The 19,764-nt window shown below is 36.8% G+C and overlaps 1 pseudogene; it reads right to left on the bottom strand.

Annotated features, from left to right (window-relative positions):
- Nucleotides 1-2,036: 2,036 nt before the first annotated feature.
- Nucleotides 2,037-18,029, bottom strand: LOC143401237 (olfactory receptor 7E178-like; annotated as a pseudogene).
- Between the last annotated feature and the right edge of the window lie 1,735 nt (nt 18,030-19,764).

The following is a 19,764-nucleotide window of genomic DNA, read 5'->3' on the forward strand; positions in this document are numbered from 1 at the left end:
GATATGAAAAAGAGTAATTTGTGGCAATGTGGATTTAACTAGAGGACATCAAGTAAAAAAAGTCAAGCATAGAAAGACAGACATTTCTCACTTGCACGTGGAAGACAGAAATGTAAATTTAATTTAAATGGAGAGTAGAGTGAGGGCTCCCAAGGCTAGGGAGGATAAGGGAGTATTGGAGAGAAATAGAAAGAGGTTTTTTATTGGGTACAAAAATACCCTTATGAAAGAGAAATAAATTCTTGCTTTCTATAGCACAGTAGGATGACTACAGCTAACAATAATTAATTGTATATTTTAAAGCAGCTAAAAGAATGGATTTTAGATATTTCCAACACAAAGAAATGCTCAATCTTTGAAGTGATGGACATGCAAATTGTCCTGATTTGATCATTCCACATTGTATACATGTATTAAAATATCACACTGTATCCTGTAAAGACTGAACAGTGGATTTCATTTGGCATATTGGTGCATGTACATAGCATAACATGCTCAGTATTAATCTCCAATGCCTCACCTTACCTTCTCTCCTCCCTCTCCCTGATCCCCTTCATTTACCCAAATCAGTTTCCTGACTACTTTCATGATATGATTTTTTTTATTTTTTTAAAATTTTTATTCCCTCTAGGTTCACATATGAGTCAAAACATATGATAGTTATCTTTCTGTCTCTGGCTTATTTCCCTGAACATGATACTGTCCACTTTCATTCATTTTACTGCAAATGACATAATTTCATTCTTCTTTAAACCTGAAAAAATGGTATTATGTGTATATAACATATTTTCTTTATAAATCTTTTGTCAACAGGAACCTATACTGATTCCACAACTTGGCTATTATGAATTGAGCTGTACATATTAACTTCTTTCATGTCTTCAATTTTTAGAGAACATTTTCATTTTATTTCCATTCTTTATAGTGGTAAAAATACATGAGAAAAATCACCATTTTTAGGTTCACAGTTACTGTGGCATTGATTATATTCACATTGTTGTTCAATTTCACCATCATGCATTTGTACAAAATTTCCCAAATCCCAAATTGAGCATTTGTGCACACTTTTTAAAGTCCCTATTCTTCTATCTCCAGTCAGCGTCCAACAACATTCTGCTGTGAAACAAGAAGAGGAATTAAGCACACAAACTGCAAATTAACATGGGACAACAGTTCTATGACCTTAGTTTGGCTGCCTTTTCCAAACTAGTTTCCTAATGGATGCCACAGGACCTGAGGTTTGATTGTTCTGCTGTGGAGCCTCCTCATGTCCCTGTTCCTCAGGTTGTAAATGAAGGAATTCGGCATAAGAGTGATCACAGTGTGCATCACTGAAGCTTCTGCACTGCTTCTGGGAGAATGTGATACAATTGAACCAATGTACACCTCAATATTATCTCATAAAGTAAGAAAAAATGCCAAGTGAGACCCAAAGGTGGAGAAGGCTTTATACTTCTCACCTGATGATGGAGTTCTCTGAACAACAGAATGGAGAATTTTATAATAAGAGAAAAAGGATCCTCGAGATAGGATCTTGCAATAATTGCAAGATATTTCACCAAGAAAATAAATGACTATGCTATTAGTGAAAGTGTCAGAACAGGCAATATTAATAAATGAAGAAGGATGGCAGAAAGTTGGAATTTCCCATCTCCTTAAAATAATAAATTGTACAGCAAACCATTTTTGCAGCCAGGAGTCCAAAAGGCTAACCAAAAATAATACTACAACTAAGAAGACTAAGTAAAGGGTGCAAAATTCAGACATTAATTGTATTTAAATTAATGTTCAGTCTTCAGTTATGTCCATCCCCAGTAATTTTTCATCCTCCAAAACTAAAATTTTGATCCATTTTGAAATCCTCCCATTCTTCCTTCTCCAAAATATCACTGCCTCCATACTATGAAACATGATGATAATTAAAGCATACAAAGTACAAAATTAATGTGACCCAGGAGACATGATTCACGTGTCTACATGTTTACTTGTGCTGTATTTCCAAACTATATTCCAAATGGAAACCACAGGTCCTTAGATTAGACTATGCTGCTGTGGAGCTTCATCAGAGTTCTTCTAATGTCCCTGTTCCTTAGGCTGTAGATGAAGGGATTCAGCATAAGAGTAACCACTGTGTACATCACTGAGGCTACTGCACCCTTTCTGGGAGAATTTGATACAGCTGATCCAACGTACACTCCAAAGCCTGTTCCATAAAACAAGCAAACTACTGAGAGGTGAGACCCACAGGTGGAGAAGACTTCGTACTTCCCACCTGAGGATGGGATTCTCATAATGGAGGAAATAATTTTATAATAAGAGTAAAAGATTCCTGAGATGGGAAAGAAACCAGAGATGGTGACAACAAAACACATTACTATATTATTGATAAAAGTATCAGAACAGGAAAGATTAAGAAGTTGAGAAGGGTCACAGAAGAACTTAGCAATTTCCATATCCTTGAAGTAATTGTAAAACAATCAAATTGTGCAACAGTGAGTCCAAAAGGCTAACTAAGAAAGACATAAACACTAAGGAGACACAGCAATGAGGGTTCAAGATGATTGAGTAATGCAGAGGGTGACAGATGACCACAATCTGGTCATAGGCCATCACAGTCAGAAGCATATCATCCATACATCCAAAAATGATAAAAAGAGACATCTGTGTCAGGTAGCCCATGTAGGAGATGACTCTGCTGTACGTCTGGATGTTCACAATCATCTTTGGAACCATAATGGAGATGAAACAGATGTCAGTCAAAGATAGGTTGGCAAGGAAGAAGTACATGGGGGTGTGGAGGTGGGAGTCAGAGCTGACAGCCAGGATGATGAGCAGGTTCCCAAGCACTGTGACCAGGTACATGGACAGGAACAGTCCAAAGAGGATGGGTTGAAGTTGTGGATCTTCCGAGAGTCCTAGGAGATGGAATTCTGAGAGATGTGTTACATTTTGTTATAACTTTATTGTTTGGACACATTTTCAGAAAGAAAAGCCAATGGGAAAAAGAAGAGGCACCAAGAATTCTGTATATATCTTAAATTCAATTATTCAAAATTACACATTTGTGTTCCATGACTTTTAGAAACATTTCTGATTTTTGACATATCCAGTTTTCCTAGAAGTCTTTCATTATTTGTATCTGTGTTATTTACCTCTTGTTCACAACTACTTTAGAGACAGTCAACTATGTAATGTTAGAAGACCAAGCACATTACACACAACACGTTCATGATCCCAGTTAAATAACAACCAGCTGTTTAAGATAAAATAGAGAATAAGACATATTCTTCCCTGTGTAGAAAAAAAAGATAATTCATATTGAAAGAACTTTAGCCTGTGGAATACATCTCATTTTACTCAACAACAATGGTGTAAGTTCAATTAAATTAGAATATTTGTAAACAAACTAAGTTCTAGAAATGAAATATCTGCACATCAAATAAAAGTTAGCTGTTTGTAATTTAAAAAAAAAACTTCCCAGTTATCTGCTAGCAAATAAATCCACTGTTCTTTCATTTTTCAAATTTCCCTCCTTCAAGGATATACTTTATCTATCAAATATGGTTTATCTCCTAAAAATCACTTAACATATAAATTTTATCCTCTAGGGCCTTCCAATCTGCTTAATTGTTTTGCTGATCATAAACCTTCTTACATCTTAGCACCTCAACATCAGGAAGAGTCCCAAACCCCAGGTTTGAGTCCCCACTTTCTTATGTTTAGATTTTCACATCAATCCTTCCTGACATATGGATTGCAATTGTTTCACTTCAACTACCAAAAGGCAAGTCAAGTTCATTAATTTGTCAACTCTGATTTAATTGTAGAAAACTGTAAAGAAAAGAATAGGACACCTCTGGCGAGTTTTCTGATTTGCATAATGGAGGTGAAAATTACATACCATATAGGGTTGTTACAAGAAAGTGTTTAAAAAATCTTTTGTATTGTATAAACTAGTATTTCTCAGGTTCATTTATCAACACATTTATTGGCTAACTTTTTAAAATATTCAGATACAGTGACCACAAGCCAAATTAATTTAATCATACTACCTGCATGTGAAGTTCCTCATGACCCTTTCTTACACTAGAGTTGAGAATCACTGCCTTTGTGCACTTCAAAAAAGCTTCATGGTAATAATTTTTATTAATATCAATAATATTCACTACCCCCATTAAAATAAAATAATATATTATTCAAAAATAATATTTAAATGTTTTATTGGTGTATATTAATTATGCAGAATAGTGGGTTCTTTATGGCATTTTTACACATGCACAAATTTGACCAATTTCACTCCCCAGTCCTCCCTTATCCTTCTCACCTCTCCCATTTCCTTATTCTATACTAATAGCCTCCCTTCTGTTTTAGTGAGATCCCTATTACCCTTTATAGCTTCCACATAGAAAACATAAAACACTTGTCTTTCTAAGTCTGTCTTACTTTGCTTAACATGATACTTTCGAGTTACATCAGATTTCCAGAAAATGATATAATTTCATTTTTCTTTTTGGCTTAAATTTCTATTCTGTAGTCACATTACATTCAAAAATCATATTTGAAAGAAAATCATATTTGATAAAAGATTTGATGGTTATCCATGAAATTTCAGTTTTTCATATCGAAAAAGATTACATTTTCCTGCTATTCTGTCCCCCCAAAGCAACTAATAACAGGAATTTGGTTAGTGTATTTTTCGGTCACTCTCCCCATGTCCTATTGACTTATGTGTCCATGAACAGCATTTGAGAAAACTTCCCAAAGGAACTAAAACCCATTTCTCCTGAAATGTGCTAGTTTTCAATGACGTGTTTTGTTAGAGTCTGTAAACAAGTCAGGATGGCGCCTGGCATTTTGCCAGACAAATGTTAGAGTCTGTAAACAAGTCTGGATGGCACCTGGCAAAATGCCAGAGGGAGTGGTTTGTGAAGTAATGCCAGTGAGCCATTAAGTGTGGAGATTCCTTATTGGTTGACTGCTGTATCTATTTTATGCTAATTAAGATAAGCTGTGTGGAATGTATAAATACCGCTCCAGTCCTACAATAAACGGCTCCTACTCCTGCTATATCAATGTACGCAAGTTGTTCGTCACCCTCCCCCGCCACGGTTATTTTGCTGCAGCCAGACTGCGGCAGTGTTTACTTACATGTTTCTATAAAGTGCATATAGCTACTTCAAATGCTTTAAATGACTTACAGCATTACTTGGGGAAGGAATATCATTTAATTTTTTATAATTATGACAGTCTTTTCAAAATTCTTATTCTCCCTATATCACAAGTGAAAATTTCTATGTAATATGTGTGTATTAAATAATGGTTGACTTCCAATAATTGAGACATGTACAGTTTTACTATTAATCACCTATATCATTTTAATGGAATATTAGATACTATCAATATATTCTCTTATTGTTAAGATACACCATAAAAAATATCCCTGCAGTAGGTTAATAATAATCTTTCCATGGTGTCATGCTAATAGATTTCATCTCCTATAGGAATATCATTTCCATTGGCTACAGTAGAGGAGGGAAACATGTAGGGAGATAAGAAATGAACATCTTGATTTCACACCATTAACCTGCTATAATTTGTAGAATGTGTATAAATCTTTGCACTTCTCTGAACTTATACTACTTAATGGAAACGGAAAGATAACACTTATCTATTGTACATATCTGACATATTAGGGAAGTTTAGAATTTAATAAATATTTGGCCATAATGTTTAAAGAAATAAAGAACTGAATTTTTATGAAAATGTGAATTTATAATAAATGCAATTGTCAAAGGGTACTCATTCCTGGGATGACCGGAAACTCTAAACCATGTCTCACTCCAAGCAATAAGAATCATATAGCTCCTTCTCTATCTGCAACTTTTTGTCATTCTAACCCATGAAAACCTCTACCATAGTCAGTGAAAATATTGCAGATGCTGATAATTGGAATTATTGATCCAATATGTCCATGACATAGACACAAAAAGAGCTATTTTATCTTATCCCCAGTTCTATGGGACATTCTTGAAAGTGATAAAAGTATAGACAGAAGGAAACCATTTGATTATGGCCATTTTCTGTGACCAAAAGAATGATCTATAGAATATTTATCTGTGATTTTTTGGTGATGCCTCCTTTTCAGTGAACAAGGAATAGGTACTAAGCAGTCAGAAATGAGAGTTAGTCATTTCTCACCAGATATATAGCATATAATTACATAATGACAAAAATAAAATGCTCTACTACAGATATAGAAAAAGAGTAGCTTCAGGTCACAGGACATTTTTGTTGAATGGTATGAAGGTTAAAATCATCATTATTAATGTTATGGTCTAAATTTTATTTTGCACTTATTTCATATATCCATTTATCCATTCTATAAAATCATATACAGAGAATGTTGTATCTGTAATCCTTACTTGGTAAAGTTCTATCAACTATAATTCAACTCAGATGATCATGCTGAGTGTCACAGATACTGAATATTTGTCCTACATAACAGAGATAATAAATGGAGAGTTGGGGATATAGCTCATTGGTGGAGCACTTGCCTAGCACACATGAGGTCTTGGGTTCAATCCCCAATAGTAATCTAAAGAAATAAAGAGAAAGAAGGGGGTGGGGAGGAAGCAGGAGGGAAAAGGGAATAAAGGAAGGAAGGAAAGAAGGAAAAGTGAATCCAACAGCATTAAAAATTATGTTGTCAGTCTCTGGATCTGGAACACTGAAATGTTTGTTTCTCAATCATCAGTTTTAAGGAGAGGCCCAGAGGCATTAACCACAGATAAATCTAAAGTGCATTTTAAGGTCTCCAGACTCCTGACTAGGAGTGCCAGGAGCCAACTTTATTGAGACAGAGTGGTAGATTGTAAGAATGATGGAAGACAGAGAGAGCTGCACACATGAGGGGGATGAGGGGGAGAGAGGTCTGTGCTGAATTACATGTCATTGCTTTGTGACCACTGCCTGTGACCCACAGCTCTCCTGCCTATAGCTCATGCAGCAGATGTAGAATACATCTCATTTTATTCAACAACAATGGTGTAAGTTCAATTAATAAAATAAAAATGACTCCACTGTGATCTACCTGGAACCTCCAGAGAAAAGAAAACAGGAAGCAAGCAGTCTCTCCTGGAGTGAGAGGGAAGTGAACAGCAGGTTGAGTGTCAATAGCACAACATGCCAGTATTCTTTCAGCAAGAATGACCTGGGTCCTAATCAGATTTATTCAAGTAAGGCTTCCCTCATTTCTACCTACCTAGCTAGTATGCATTACACAAAAAGGCTGTGCTCCTTCCTTCCTATAAGAATTAACAATGTAGGAGTCCGTATTTGGAGAAAACTATGTACATGAAATGAAACAATAAGAGTAAATGATGTTATGCCTACTGTCATCCTCCTCCTCATCACCACTGTCTGAATGATGAAGGTTTTGGAGTGCTTATGAAACCATTTACAGGAACCAGTTTTAGCTATTATGGGTAAGATCTATAGAAGGAGAACTGGTGGGGTGGAAAGCATTACTTTGGATGAGATTTTTTTTGTCACCTTCACCACAAATAACATTGAATTTAAAGTTCACATATCTGATTTTTTCATATAGTTATTTTCATATAGTTATTCCCCTTCTGCCAAATGCAGTTATTGTGTATTTGTCTCAATAAATACTTCAGTTGTCAGTTCTTCCTCTATCCTGACTCCCTCAGCACTTACTTGGTTACACTCTGTGTCTGCTGCATCATGACCAAGAGCTATGGATCCAACACTCGTCCTCTGCCTGAAGCCCAGTGAAGGTTCAGACTCTGTCCTCACAATTGATATGAATATGTGACATAAGCTTTCTGGTGTAGAAAACCATTGGAGAGCAGTCACAGATATAGAGCCCACTGGACTAGAATCATCATACTGAAGGCTGGAGACACAAGTTGAATATTTACTATTATATGCCCTTGGAGTCTCAATACACAATGCTCATAATTAGACAAATTAGTCTATGTTATCCCAACCTCTGTGGAATTAATAGATACTAATGGAGAAAGAAGTATTAGAGAAAAACAATGCCCACCAAAGATTTTAAACCTTCATGTACTCTGGAGGATGCTCATGTGTAATATTTACTTCATTCGATCTTTTTTTTTAAAGAGTCATCTTTATTTTATTCCATTTGTACTGTGCTAAAGTACACATACAAGAATTTACCATTTTATCACTTTAAAATATACTCCTTGGTGGCATTAATCTCATTTACATTGTTGTGAAACCATCAATATTGTCCATCTCCAGAAAGTTTTTATTTTCTCAAATTGAAACAGTGCCTATTTTTTAAAAATTCACATTCCTCTCTCCCACCAACTGCGGAAATCATCTCTATACTAAATAAGATGGTGGAAGTTAAAAATGTTAAACTTAAAAAACAATGAAACTAAGAAACTAAGAAAGAAAGCAGAATTTATAGGTATGGATAGATTTGTTGCCTTTTCCAACCAATATTCTAAAAGGAAGCCACAGGTCCAGAGATTAGACCATTCTGCTGTGGAGCCTTCTCAGGGCACTTTTCATGTTCCTGTTTCTCAGACTGTAGATGAAGGGATTCAGCATGGGAGTGACAACAGTGTGCATCACTGAGGCCACTTCAACCATTTTTGGAAAATGTGATACAACTGAAGCAAGGTATATTCCAATTTCTGTTTCACAGTGTAAGCAAGCAACTGACAGATGAGACCCACAGGTGGAGATGACTTCATACTTCACACCTGATGCTGGGATTCTCAAAATGGTAAAAACAATTTTATAGTAAGAGAAAATTATGCCTGAGAAAGGAAGAAAACCATAGATGGCACCAAAAAAAATTTGTGATTATGATTTTGGTAAAGGTATAAGAACAGGCAAGGCTAAGGAATTGAGAAGGATCACAGAATAAATTGGAAATCTCCACTTTATAAGAGTTATAATTAATTATCATAGTAAAGTTAATCACGATACTGTTTGGCCTAAATATCCTGTGACCTTGTGTTATGGTTTTCCTAGTTCTCTAATTGCAAATTTTTGTTCTTATACAAATAAATACTGAATATTTGGAGAAGAGTAACTGAATCATTCATTTTGGGATTTCCAAGAGCCTAAATCTTCCTTGGCACAGAGGATGTATTATTTATTATCTGTTTAAGCCTTACTCAGTATAGTTGTGTCAACTAGATATTAATTCAGTGACAACATAGAGTCTCAGAGATATAAAGAACTTGCTCTATGTCACACAGAAATCAGTAGAGCCAACACTGAATTTTAGTCTGAGTCCTACTCTGTTCCTCTTAATTGTTTCTTGATCTCCTGAACATTAAATCAGTGTTCTAGAAGACTTAACCACAAGTACATCTAAGGTACATTTTTAACTCTAGTTTCCTGAGTAGGAATGGAACTCAAGACCTTGAATTGAGTTTTGTGACTTGTGGAATGATTGCAAGAGTGGATGAAGAAGAGGGTGATTAAAGTGAAGTGAAGTGGGGACAAGAGAGAGACTTGCCATGGCCTGTCATGTGTGAACTCTTTCTGTGACCTGTCTTTGACCTCAGCCATTCTTCATAGAGTTGATGCAGCAGGTGTCACCCACTGCTTTCCACTGTGATCTACCGTGAACACTAAGGACAGGGGAAGAGCACAATGAGCAAAGGGGAATATTCCTGGAATGAAAGGAAATGAAATGGTTGGTTGGGATGTCAAGAAAGAAAACAGACCAGGTGCCTCTGAGTCATAAATTCTGAATTTGAATCTGATTTCACCCCGTCCTACCTGAAAAAGTAGTGCAAGTTTCATTAAATCCTATACTCCTTTTATCTTCTCTAAAATAATAATAATGTGACCAATAACAACTTGGAGACTATGCAGATGAAATGAAAGAGGCGACATGGAATACATAGCAGAGAGCTTGGCAATTAGCAGGCCCTTCATAAAGGCTCATGATGTCATGGTTGGTGCTTCTTTTTTGTGATGGTTAATCTGAATTGTTAACTTGATTGGATTAATAGATGCATAAGGTTAAAAGGCTTCTGGGTGTGTCACTGAGGGTGTTTCTGCATGCAAGACAGTGAACTGAGACAATCCACCGTTAATGAAGGCAGGACGGGGGCCTGGATGGAACAAAAACATGGAAGAATTAGGAAGCAGAAGCAGATGCAAACATAAAAGACATTCTTCAAAGAAGTAGGAAAAGCAATTGTGAAATTTATTTGGAAAAATAAGAGACCCAGAATAGCAAAAGCAACACTTAGAAAGAAAAGTGAAGCAGGAGGGATCACTATACCAGATCTTAAACTGTACTATAGAGCCATAGTAATGAAAAATAGCATGGTATTTGCACAAAACAGACATAATAGACCAATGGTACAGAATAGAAGACACAGAGACAAACCCACATAAATACAGTTATCTTATGCTAGACAAAAGTGCCAAAAACATTCACTGGAGAAAATATAGCCTATTCAACAAATGGGTGCTGGGAAAATTGAAAATTCATATGTAACAAAATGAAATCAAACCCCTCTCTCTCACCCGGCATGAAACTCAACTCAAAGTGGATCAAAGACTTAGGCACTAGAACAGAGACCCTGTGCCTAATAGAAGAAAAAGTAGGCCAAATCTTCACCATGTCAGCTTAGGATCTGACTTCTTTAAAACCTTGATTCTTCTTGGGCGAGTGCTTTGAATGCTGCTGCAAATGCCTGAAGACATCAAACTCCAGCTCTTTTACTCTTCCAGAGCAGACTCTGACTGGCCTCTCTGGGAAGTTTCCAGGCCTTCTGTCCTGGACTGGGGCTGCATCCTTGATCCCTCTTGTTCTGAGCCCCCAACTTCATTGACTGAGCAGCTACTGAAGGAATCCAGTTCTCCAACCTGCAGATGGCCATTGCAGAACTACCGAGCTTCTGGTCATGAAAGCCTATCTAATAAATCCCTTTTTTATAATCATACATATCCTGGTGGTTTTGTTCTTTTAGAGAACCCTAAGTAATCTACTTCTCATCAATCTCATCATCTCTTGCATAATTTTGGATTACTTAGGGGACAGTTTAAAGAGATGCCTATAGGAGATAGGACTAGTGTGGGAGAGGAGCAGAACTCTGAACAAGAATTCCTAGACCATTCCAGAAGCAAAATGTAACTTTGTTCTCTGAGAAAATTTTTCATATTCTCCCATCAGTCTGTTCCAGAACAGCATGATCCTAACACATTAGGAATGACCTAAAGTATGGTGAGACCAAAAAAAGATATATGATCATTCAGAATGAAATTTATTAGGGGAGTCACTAATAGAAGTGTGGTCCTGGGTGGCAGAGAGACCAGTTGGATCCCCACATGTAGGGTGAGAAAGAGATGAATATTTATAGGTTAGGAAAAACATGATTTTATCCTAGCTGGAATGTACCTAGTTTATCTTAAGGTACATTCAAAGGGTCTGGGGCATCCCTGGAGCCAGTGTTCAATTTTAAAACCCTTCATTTGGTTGTAATAAATTTATCTATTTACAGTGTGCTTGCAAGCTATGTGGGAAAACCCAACTAGGGTTATTCAGGGGTAATCACACTGGTTACAATTCAAGATGGCTATGGTCATTCAGCTTGAAAGCTGAATCCATACACTTTCCTGATTGTCATTTGTCCTGATGAGGAGGAAAGAATGTCCTGACAGTTCCTCCTCCTTCCACCATCTCCCTCAGCACTTACTCAGCTATGCTGTCTCTGTGAGGGCATTACCAAGTAGTATGGGTCCACTGCTCCAACTCTGCCTGATGTGCAGTAAAGGAAATTATTGGGGAATAGAATTGGCCAAATTATGCTATGTGCATGTATGAATATGTCACAATGAATCCCACTTTTATGCAGAATTATAATGAACCAATTAATATATAAATAGAAGGAAGACCAGTGGGATAGAGGAAGGCATCAGGGGGAGTAAGGAAGGGAGAGATGGAAGTACTTGGAAAAAATGGAAAAAAATTATGTATGTTATGCATGTATTATATATACTTTTAATGCAGCAATAAAAACGTTTAAAAGCTCAATAAACTCCAACTATGAAAAATCCAAAGTTTCTTGCACTGAGACATAGTATAGTAAAAAATCACAAGTGAAGAGAATCCTGAAAGCAACAAGAGAAAAGTAAGTCATTCCATACAAGGAAACTCCTAAGAGTATCAGCAGAAACCTGGGGTACCTTAAAACTACGAATGCTCAGACAAAATACTGGTGCAGTGAATCAGAATCCTTAATGGTGAAACTTTGGCATCAGTATTTCTAAAGCACTCTGGGTGACTTCATTCAGGCAAGCTTGAAGACTAGTAATATGCATCCTCAGATATAACCTGCATAAATCAATTTTGTAAGTGCAAACTTTGTATGAAAAGTACAAATAAGTTCTACAAAAAACATAAATTTTAAGTATATAAAAACATTGTTCATCTTTCTGAGATGCCTGTATCATTAAAAAAAAAACTTCCAGAAGGCTCCATAGGTATAACAGGATATAAGAATGCAGGGAGTAATGTACAAAGGATACAGAATACTCCCAGTCTCACTAAACAAGATCAAGAAAAGCATTATTTATATATGAAATATCTTCATATATGTACTTAGGGTAATGATGTCCATCTCATTCCACCATCATTCCTAGACAAACTCTAGATAGGGCCCTTGCCCTATCTAGAGTTGTTCTAATTCTCCCTTACTCCCCCTTCCAACCCCACTATGAATCAGCCTCCTTCAATCAGAGAAAACATTCAGCATTTGGTTTTTTGGGATTGGCTAACTTCACTTGGCATTATATTCTCCAACTCCATCCATTTACCTGCAAATGCCATAATTGTATCCTCTTTTATAGCTGAGTAATATTCCATTGTGTAAATATACAACTGTTTCTTTATCCATTCATCTACTGAAGGGCATCTAGGTTGGTTCCACAATTTAGCTATTGTGAATTATGCTGCTATCAACATTGATGTGACTGTGTCCCTATAGTAAGCTATTTTTAGGTCCACTAGGTATATGCCAAGGAGCAGGAGTGAATTCTTATATGTATTATGAGGTAAGAGGAAGAGCTAAAGGCCTTCCCACATTCCTTACATTCATAGGGCTTATCTCCACTGTGAATTCTGTTGTGTTCTGTGAGGTGGGAAGAACTACTGAAGGCTTTCCCACATTCCTCACATGCACAGTTTGTCTTTTCACTATGAATCTTCATGTGCTTCCTGAACAAGGAGGAGCAATGGAAGGCTTTCATACATTCCTTATGAAAAATATGGTTTCTCTTCAGTGGAAGATTTCATATGCTTCCTAAAATAAACAAGAAAATGGAAGCCTTTCCTGAATTCCTTTCACTGATAGGGCTTGTTTCCAGAATGAGATCTGGTGTGATTGTTAAGGGATGAATGCAACAGGAAGGCCTTTCCACACTCATGGCATTCATAGGATCTACTTCAGTAGTACTCTTGAGCATAAGATTTGGAATTTGTCCTTGTTGATTTTCTTCACTGAATTCATAAATGTTCTCTACCATATGAATTTTAAAAATAAAAGGCCCATAATTAGTAATAAATTTTTGCATTTTCAGTGAGTGCCTGATGTTTTTGCCCTGTCAACTTAGCTGAAAGTTTTCAGAGAAGGCTCTACCACAGGCAATAATGTCATTGAGATTTTGACTTGAGGATTTTTGTAAGAAGAACTAAGACTGTATTGCTAAGCACCTGACTCTTCACTTCAGCATACAAATACAAAGCCTTCACATCACTGCCTCCACTTTGTATCTGTCTCCTTTGTTCTGAGTCAGTGTACTACAGGAACCACCAGCTGATCTATAAACATCTTGTGATAAGTGATGAGTCAAAACTATCCTCAAATCAACAGCAATTTTCTGATCACCTCCCACAAGGACCTTCCTGACCAATCCTGACATAAAGATTAACTAGATCACAGTCTGACAGACTGCTTCACCATGCATCTTCATGGTCCCCTTGTCTATATAATATGGAAGCTCAGGTGAGTACTCCCAAAAGTACTAGAAATGCTGGTCTCCTAGGACTCCAGTAACAATTTTTCCAATAATTCTGATAATTAAAGTATGTGTCAAAGATTCAATATTTCAGTTTCATTTGAGGAAAAAAATCATCTTAACAAAATTTTTTTGTGAGACCACAATTTTTGACCTAGGCTTATGTATACACATTTCTGAAATCAAAACATTTTAAGATTCTCCCTTGAGGCACTACCTACTATTATATGAAGGGCACTCACATCAAATGTCTCTCATGACTTTTGTTCTAATCACTGACACCACCAGATTCCACATTTTCATACAAATTAGAGGAACCACTTCTTTTCAACCTCAATATTTTCTGTTCATTGGATAATTTTTCTCTATCAGTATTTCAAAGAGCAACTAACTCATTAGCAGTATTAAGTAGAGACTCAAAACCAGAAATAAAAACATGAAGGCATTTGAGAGCAAAGGACTATTAGAAGTGTGGCTGTTTCAGGAATTTGGGTATTAACAAGCAAAACAGTCAAATGGTAAGCAATTCACTAAGAAATAGTTCAGTGAAGACTGATGCTGACGATAACATTACTAGAATATTATTATGAAACCAAAGAGAAAGGAACAGAATAAAAGGTACATACCAAATATTCACTTAAAAAGACAGTATAAAGGGATTCTTTGCCAAGAACAAAAAGAGTGTGAGAGCATTGATAAAAAGTCTAAAAATCAATTAGAACTATTTGTGGAAGATCATCATCCTCATAAAACAAACTACTTCTACTTGATTATTTTCCCCTCCAAGACCAGTTTATCCCAGAGATCCTTGCTTTCCTGGTGCTGCTCAGTACAGAAGCTCTGGATATGCCCTCTCTTTGATACATGAGTATCAATATTACTATAAGCTTGTCTGATACAGCCAGGGCATTTTACTTTCCTAGTGAACATAAATAATCTCAGAATACCAAACTTTTCCAAGACCGTGATAAATAAACAAAATAAGGCCACTTCATAATTCTATCTAAGGACAGAGGAAGGAAGGAAGGAAGGAAGGAAGGAAGGGAGGGAGGGAGGGAGGGAGGGAGGGAGGGAGGGAGGGAGGAAGGAAGGAAGGAAGGAAGGAAGGAAAAAGAAAGAGAAAAGGCAATATTCCATTCTCAAAATACTCATTTGCCTCTGTTTTCTGTCAGATACAAGCTGAAGTGACCACTTACGTACCAGGTTGAACACTGTCCACCCCGATTCATGTCCAAATACATCAATGGAACAGAATAGAAAGGCCAGAAACAAATCCACATAAATACAGTTGGCCATCTATATCCACGGACTCAATCATGAGCAGAAAATATTAGGGGAAAAATTGCCGTCTGCACTAAAATGGTATAGTCTCTATTTCCTTGTCATCATTCGTTGATCAATACAGTATAACAAGTATTGACAGGTTTCCATTGTATTATGTTTTGGAAGTAATCAAGAAATTATTTAAAATATATGAGAGAATGTGAATATGTTGCATACAAATACTATGTCACTTTAAATAAGAAATTAGAACACACAAATTTTCTCTCTGAGAGGGATTTACTATGGATACCAAAGGATGACTGTGAGTCAACTGATTTTTGAAAAGGGAACAAATGCAGTAGTTTTATAAAAATATAGTTTTTCCTAAAGTTATGCTGCTGGAATAACTGGAAACACATGTAAAAAAGTGAAATCTTCACAAGCATTAACCTAAAATTACGTAAATGTAATATAGAGTTAGATAACTCCTAGAAAATACACTGAAAAATCCAGATGACCTTGGCTTGGCATAGACATCTTAGATATAATACCAAAAGGATTGATTCTTGAAACAACAATTGATACACTAGACTCTATTAAAATTAAAAATTTATCTTTTGTGAAAGATTTTCAAGAAAATAAAAAGACAAGCCACAGCCCAGAAGAAACAATTCCAAGAGATTCATTTGATAAGGTACTGTTTCCAAAATACGCAAACAGCTGTTAAAGTTCAACAATAAGAATCAACAATCTTATAAAAACATTGGCCAAAGACCTTCAACTGACACCTCACCAAAGAAGACATACAAATGGCAAACAAATAAATAAAAATATGTTCCACATCATACATTATCAGGAAAATGCAATTTCAAACAATGAGACACCACTGTAAATCTATTAGAATAGCCCACATCCACAATATTGACAATGCCAAACGCTGGAAAGCATGCAACTTGGCAAAAAAAAATCCACTTTGAAAGATGGTTTTGTGGTTTCTTATGAAATTAAACATATTCTTACCTATGTTCCAGCAATTGTACTCCTCAGTATCCACCCAAAGGAGTGGAAAACTTACATCCTCACAAAAAGTTGCACATGAATATTTATGACAGCTCTAGTCATAACTGCCCAAATGTGGAAGCAATCAAGATGTCACCAGAAGGGGAGTGGATCAGTACAATAAACAGTGGCATATCCTGATGATGGAATATTATTAAGCACTAACATCAGCTATCAGGTCATGAGAAGACATGAAAGAAATTTAAATGCATATTATTAGGTGAAAGAAGCCAATCTAAAAAGGGATGCATGCAATATGGTTCCAACTATGTGATTTCCTGCAAAAGGTGAAACTAGAGAGAATTTAAAGGTCAGTGGCTCCCAAAGGATTACGGAACATGAAAGATAAAAAAGGTAGAGCACAGTGGATTTTTAGGGCTGTGAAACTACTCTGTGGGATTCCATAATGGTGGGTACATGTCATTATACATTGTCCCAAAAGCCAAAGAATGTACATCACCACAAGTGAGTGCTAACATATCCTATGGACTCTAGGTGATGATGATATGTCATGTAGGTTCATTCATTTTAACAAATTAACCACTCTGGTGGTGGATGTTGATAGTGGAAGAGGCTGTCCCCAGGTGGCAGCAGAGATAGGGCAGATCTCTCCACCTTCCAGTAAATTTTGCTGTGAACTTGAAACTGCTCTAAAAATAAATAAAGTGAAAGGAGGAGAAAGGTAGGTAAGTAGGTTTAGTCTATATAAATACAGTTTTTGCAAAGAAAAATCAAGTCAAAATGAGATTATTAGGACTACAATAAGCCCTAAATCCAATGACTAGCACCCCTATGAGGAGAGAGAAAAAGGTACACAGGAAAAACATGACTGAGGCAGAGACTGAATGATACATCTATAAACCAAGAAACACCAAGCAGTGCCAGCAACCACCAGAAGCTAGAAAGAAACAGGTAGGGACTTTTTCCCTAGAGCCTTGAGAAAGAATTTAGCCCGGATGACACTTGGAATTCATACTCCCCGCTTCTAGAAACACAAGAATAAATTTCTGAACTTTTTATGGTACTTCATTACAGAGGGCCTAAGGAACTAATAAATGTACTTCCACAAAATCATCCCTGAACCATACAAGAAAAGAAAATAATCCTATAATTGGTACTTTCTAATGTCCTCTTACTAGGATGCCCCATAAATCCCCACAGGGTATGCTCTCCCATGACACACTGCAAAATAAACTCCACTTTTTAACTATAGATGTTCTCGTGCTGGTAAAGGGTAAAGGGCATTCACAGCAGTTAGAATCCTCAAAGGTCTCTAACCACAAACTCTCCCTGTGCCCCAGAGTAATCCCTGAATGCCCACACTAACAATACTTAATAAGCTTCAAATTTTTCAACCACAAGAAAAATAAAAAGCAAATTTAATATACTTATGTTTATTTTCTTGAAGAAACCTCCAGATCATAAGCACCCTGTGGTCAGTGACAAACGTTTGTCTTATTTACCAAGCACTCCCATTCCTCAGCACAAATCCTAGAACAAGGTCAACTAGTAGACAAAATTGTTTTCTAAACCACTACATGAACAACATTTCCAATCTTACCTAGTGAGGCCAGGTTCCGGAAGGTTTCCAGCATCACATCTCTATAGAGGCTCCTCTGAGCAAGATACAGCAAAGCCCACTCCTGCTGGTTAAAGTCCAAAGCCATATCCTCAAAGGTCACTGAGTCCTAAAAGATGCCACAAATTCTGTTCAGAAAGGTACAACTCCTCCACAGTGTGTGTGAGAAGATAGGTGAGGCTGACAGCACTGGGGACCTGAGAATCAATTCAGGGGAAGCTCAGAAGATTTTATGGTCTGCCAGAGTCTATGTCAGGACTCAGTCAGCAGATCTCTTTCCCTTCTACCCACACATAACTTAGTGACTAAACAGATCCTGTCTCACAGCCTTTATACTCCTAAAACACTAAATTTCTCTCAGCAATTTATAGTAATAAGATCACACAGTCACTCTTACACCCTTTCTCTCTACAGCCCAAAACACTTCTAATACCAGATGTGTGTGGGATTTCTCCCACATATGAACCAAGCCTTTCTCCAGCAGATACTAACTGCGTATCTTACAATTCAATTAAATCATTATACTGTATAGCTGGAGGTAGCATCATACTATCATACAGGTTGATGACTTAGTCCCATAGAATTGCTAGTTCAAAATTCAATCACAAAGAGTAGTTTGTCACTATACTTCTGATCAAGTGGCTATAAGTCAAGGTTTCCATGAGCATTCCTTGAGTTCAATTAATCAATTGGAAGAGCTCACAGAATTCAAAAAAAATGTTTCCTTGTGTTTAAAGTTTATGGAAACAAAGTACATGGAAACAGCCAGATGAAGAGAGAGAGGTAGGCAGGAAGTGGTACAGAGTTTCCATGCTTATTGGATACCATGCTCCAGGAACCTCCACATGTTCAGCTACCAAAAGCTCCATAAACCCACTCTTACTGAGATTTTATGGAGACTCCACTAGTAGATATGACTGATTAAACTGTTGGCCACTGGTGATTAACTTAACTTCAGATCCTCTCCTGCCTCTGGAAATTAGAGAGAGGTGTTGAAAAGTCACACCTCTTTAATCACATCTTCATCTTTCAAGAACAACCATCCCTAGGTTATTTAGGGTCTATCAGTCGCCTTATTAGCATCCAAAGTTACCTTTATCCCTTCAGCCATGCCCCAGATTTTAGGAGCTCTATGTCAAGGACATTGGTCTAAGATCAAGTATATACTGAACATCATCATAGTTGTTGATCCATTCCATTTCTGTCATGGTCCAGAACAGTCCAGAGCATATGACAGAAATGAGAGAAATGCACTAAAATGAAGTAATTTCCACACTGACACCGTAATTTCCTTGTTACAGAAACAAAGTCACTTGCTACCTTATTTCCATCACAGTAATCAGCACAACACAAAACAGGATTAAATCTCTAGCTGGAGAGAGCATCATACCACACACAGAGGGAATGGGCACTTTTCTCATTCTGTTCCCCGTCACAAACCTGAGCAGAAACAAGTGTATCTTTCATGCTAGCTGCACAGTTGGTCATATTTTCTTGTATTCTATGCCAGGGTTCAGCAAACTATAGTACATGAACTAATTCAGCCTGCTGCCTGCCTGTGTAATTGAAGTAGTGAAACATAATAAATCGTTTGCTTATAAACTCTCTATAGCTGATTTTGTATGAAAGTTTCCTTGCAATAGAAACTCTATGGCCCTCAAAGCCTAAAATACTTTTTCCATGTGATCCAATAAGAACCAGATTGCTAGCTTGTGCTCAAAGATAGCTAGGGAGCTGGGGTTGTGGCTCAGAGGTAGTGTACTTACCTAGCATGTGTGGAGCACTGGGTTCAATCCTCAGCACCACAGAAAACATAAAATTAA

This window comes from Callospermophilus lateralis, chromosome 1, assembly GCF_048772815.1.
Source record: "Callospermophilus lateralis isolate mCalLat2 chromosome 1, mCalLat2.hap1, whole genome shotgun sequence".
Taxonomy (NCBI): Eukaryota; Metazoa; Chordata; class Mammalia; order Rodentia; family Sciuridae; genus Callospermophilus; species Callospermophilus lateralis.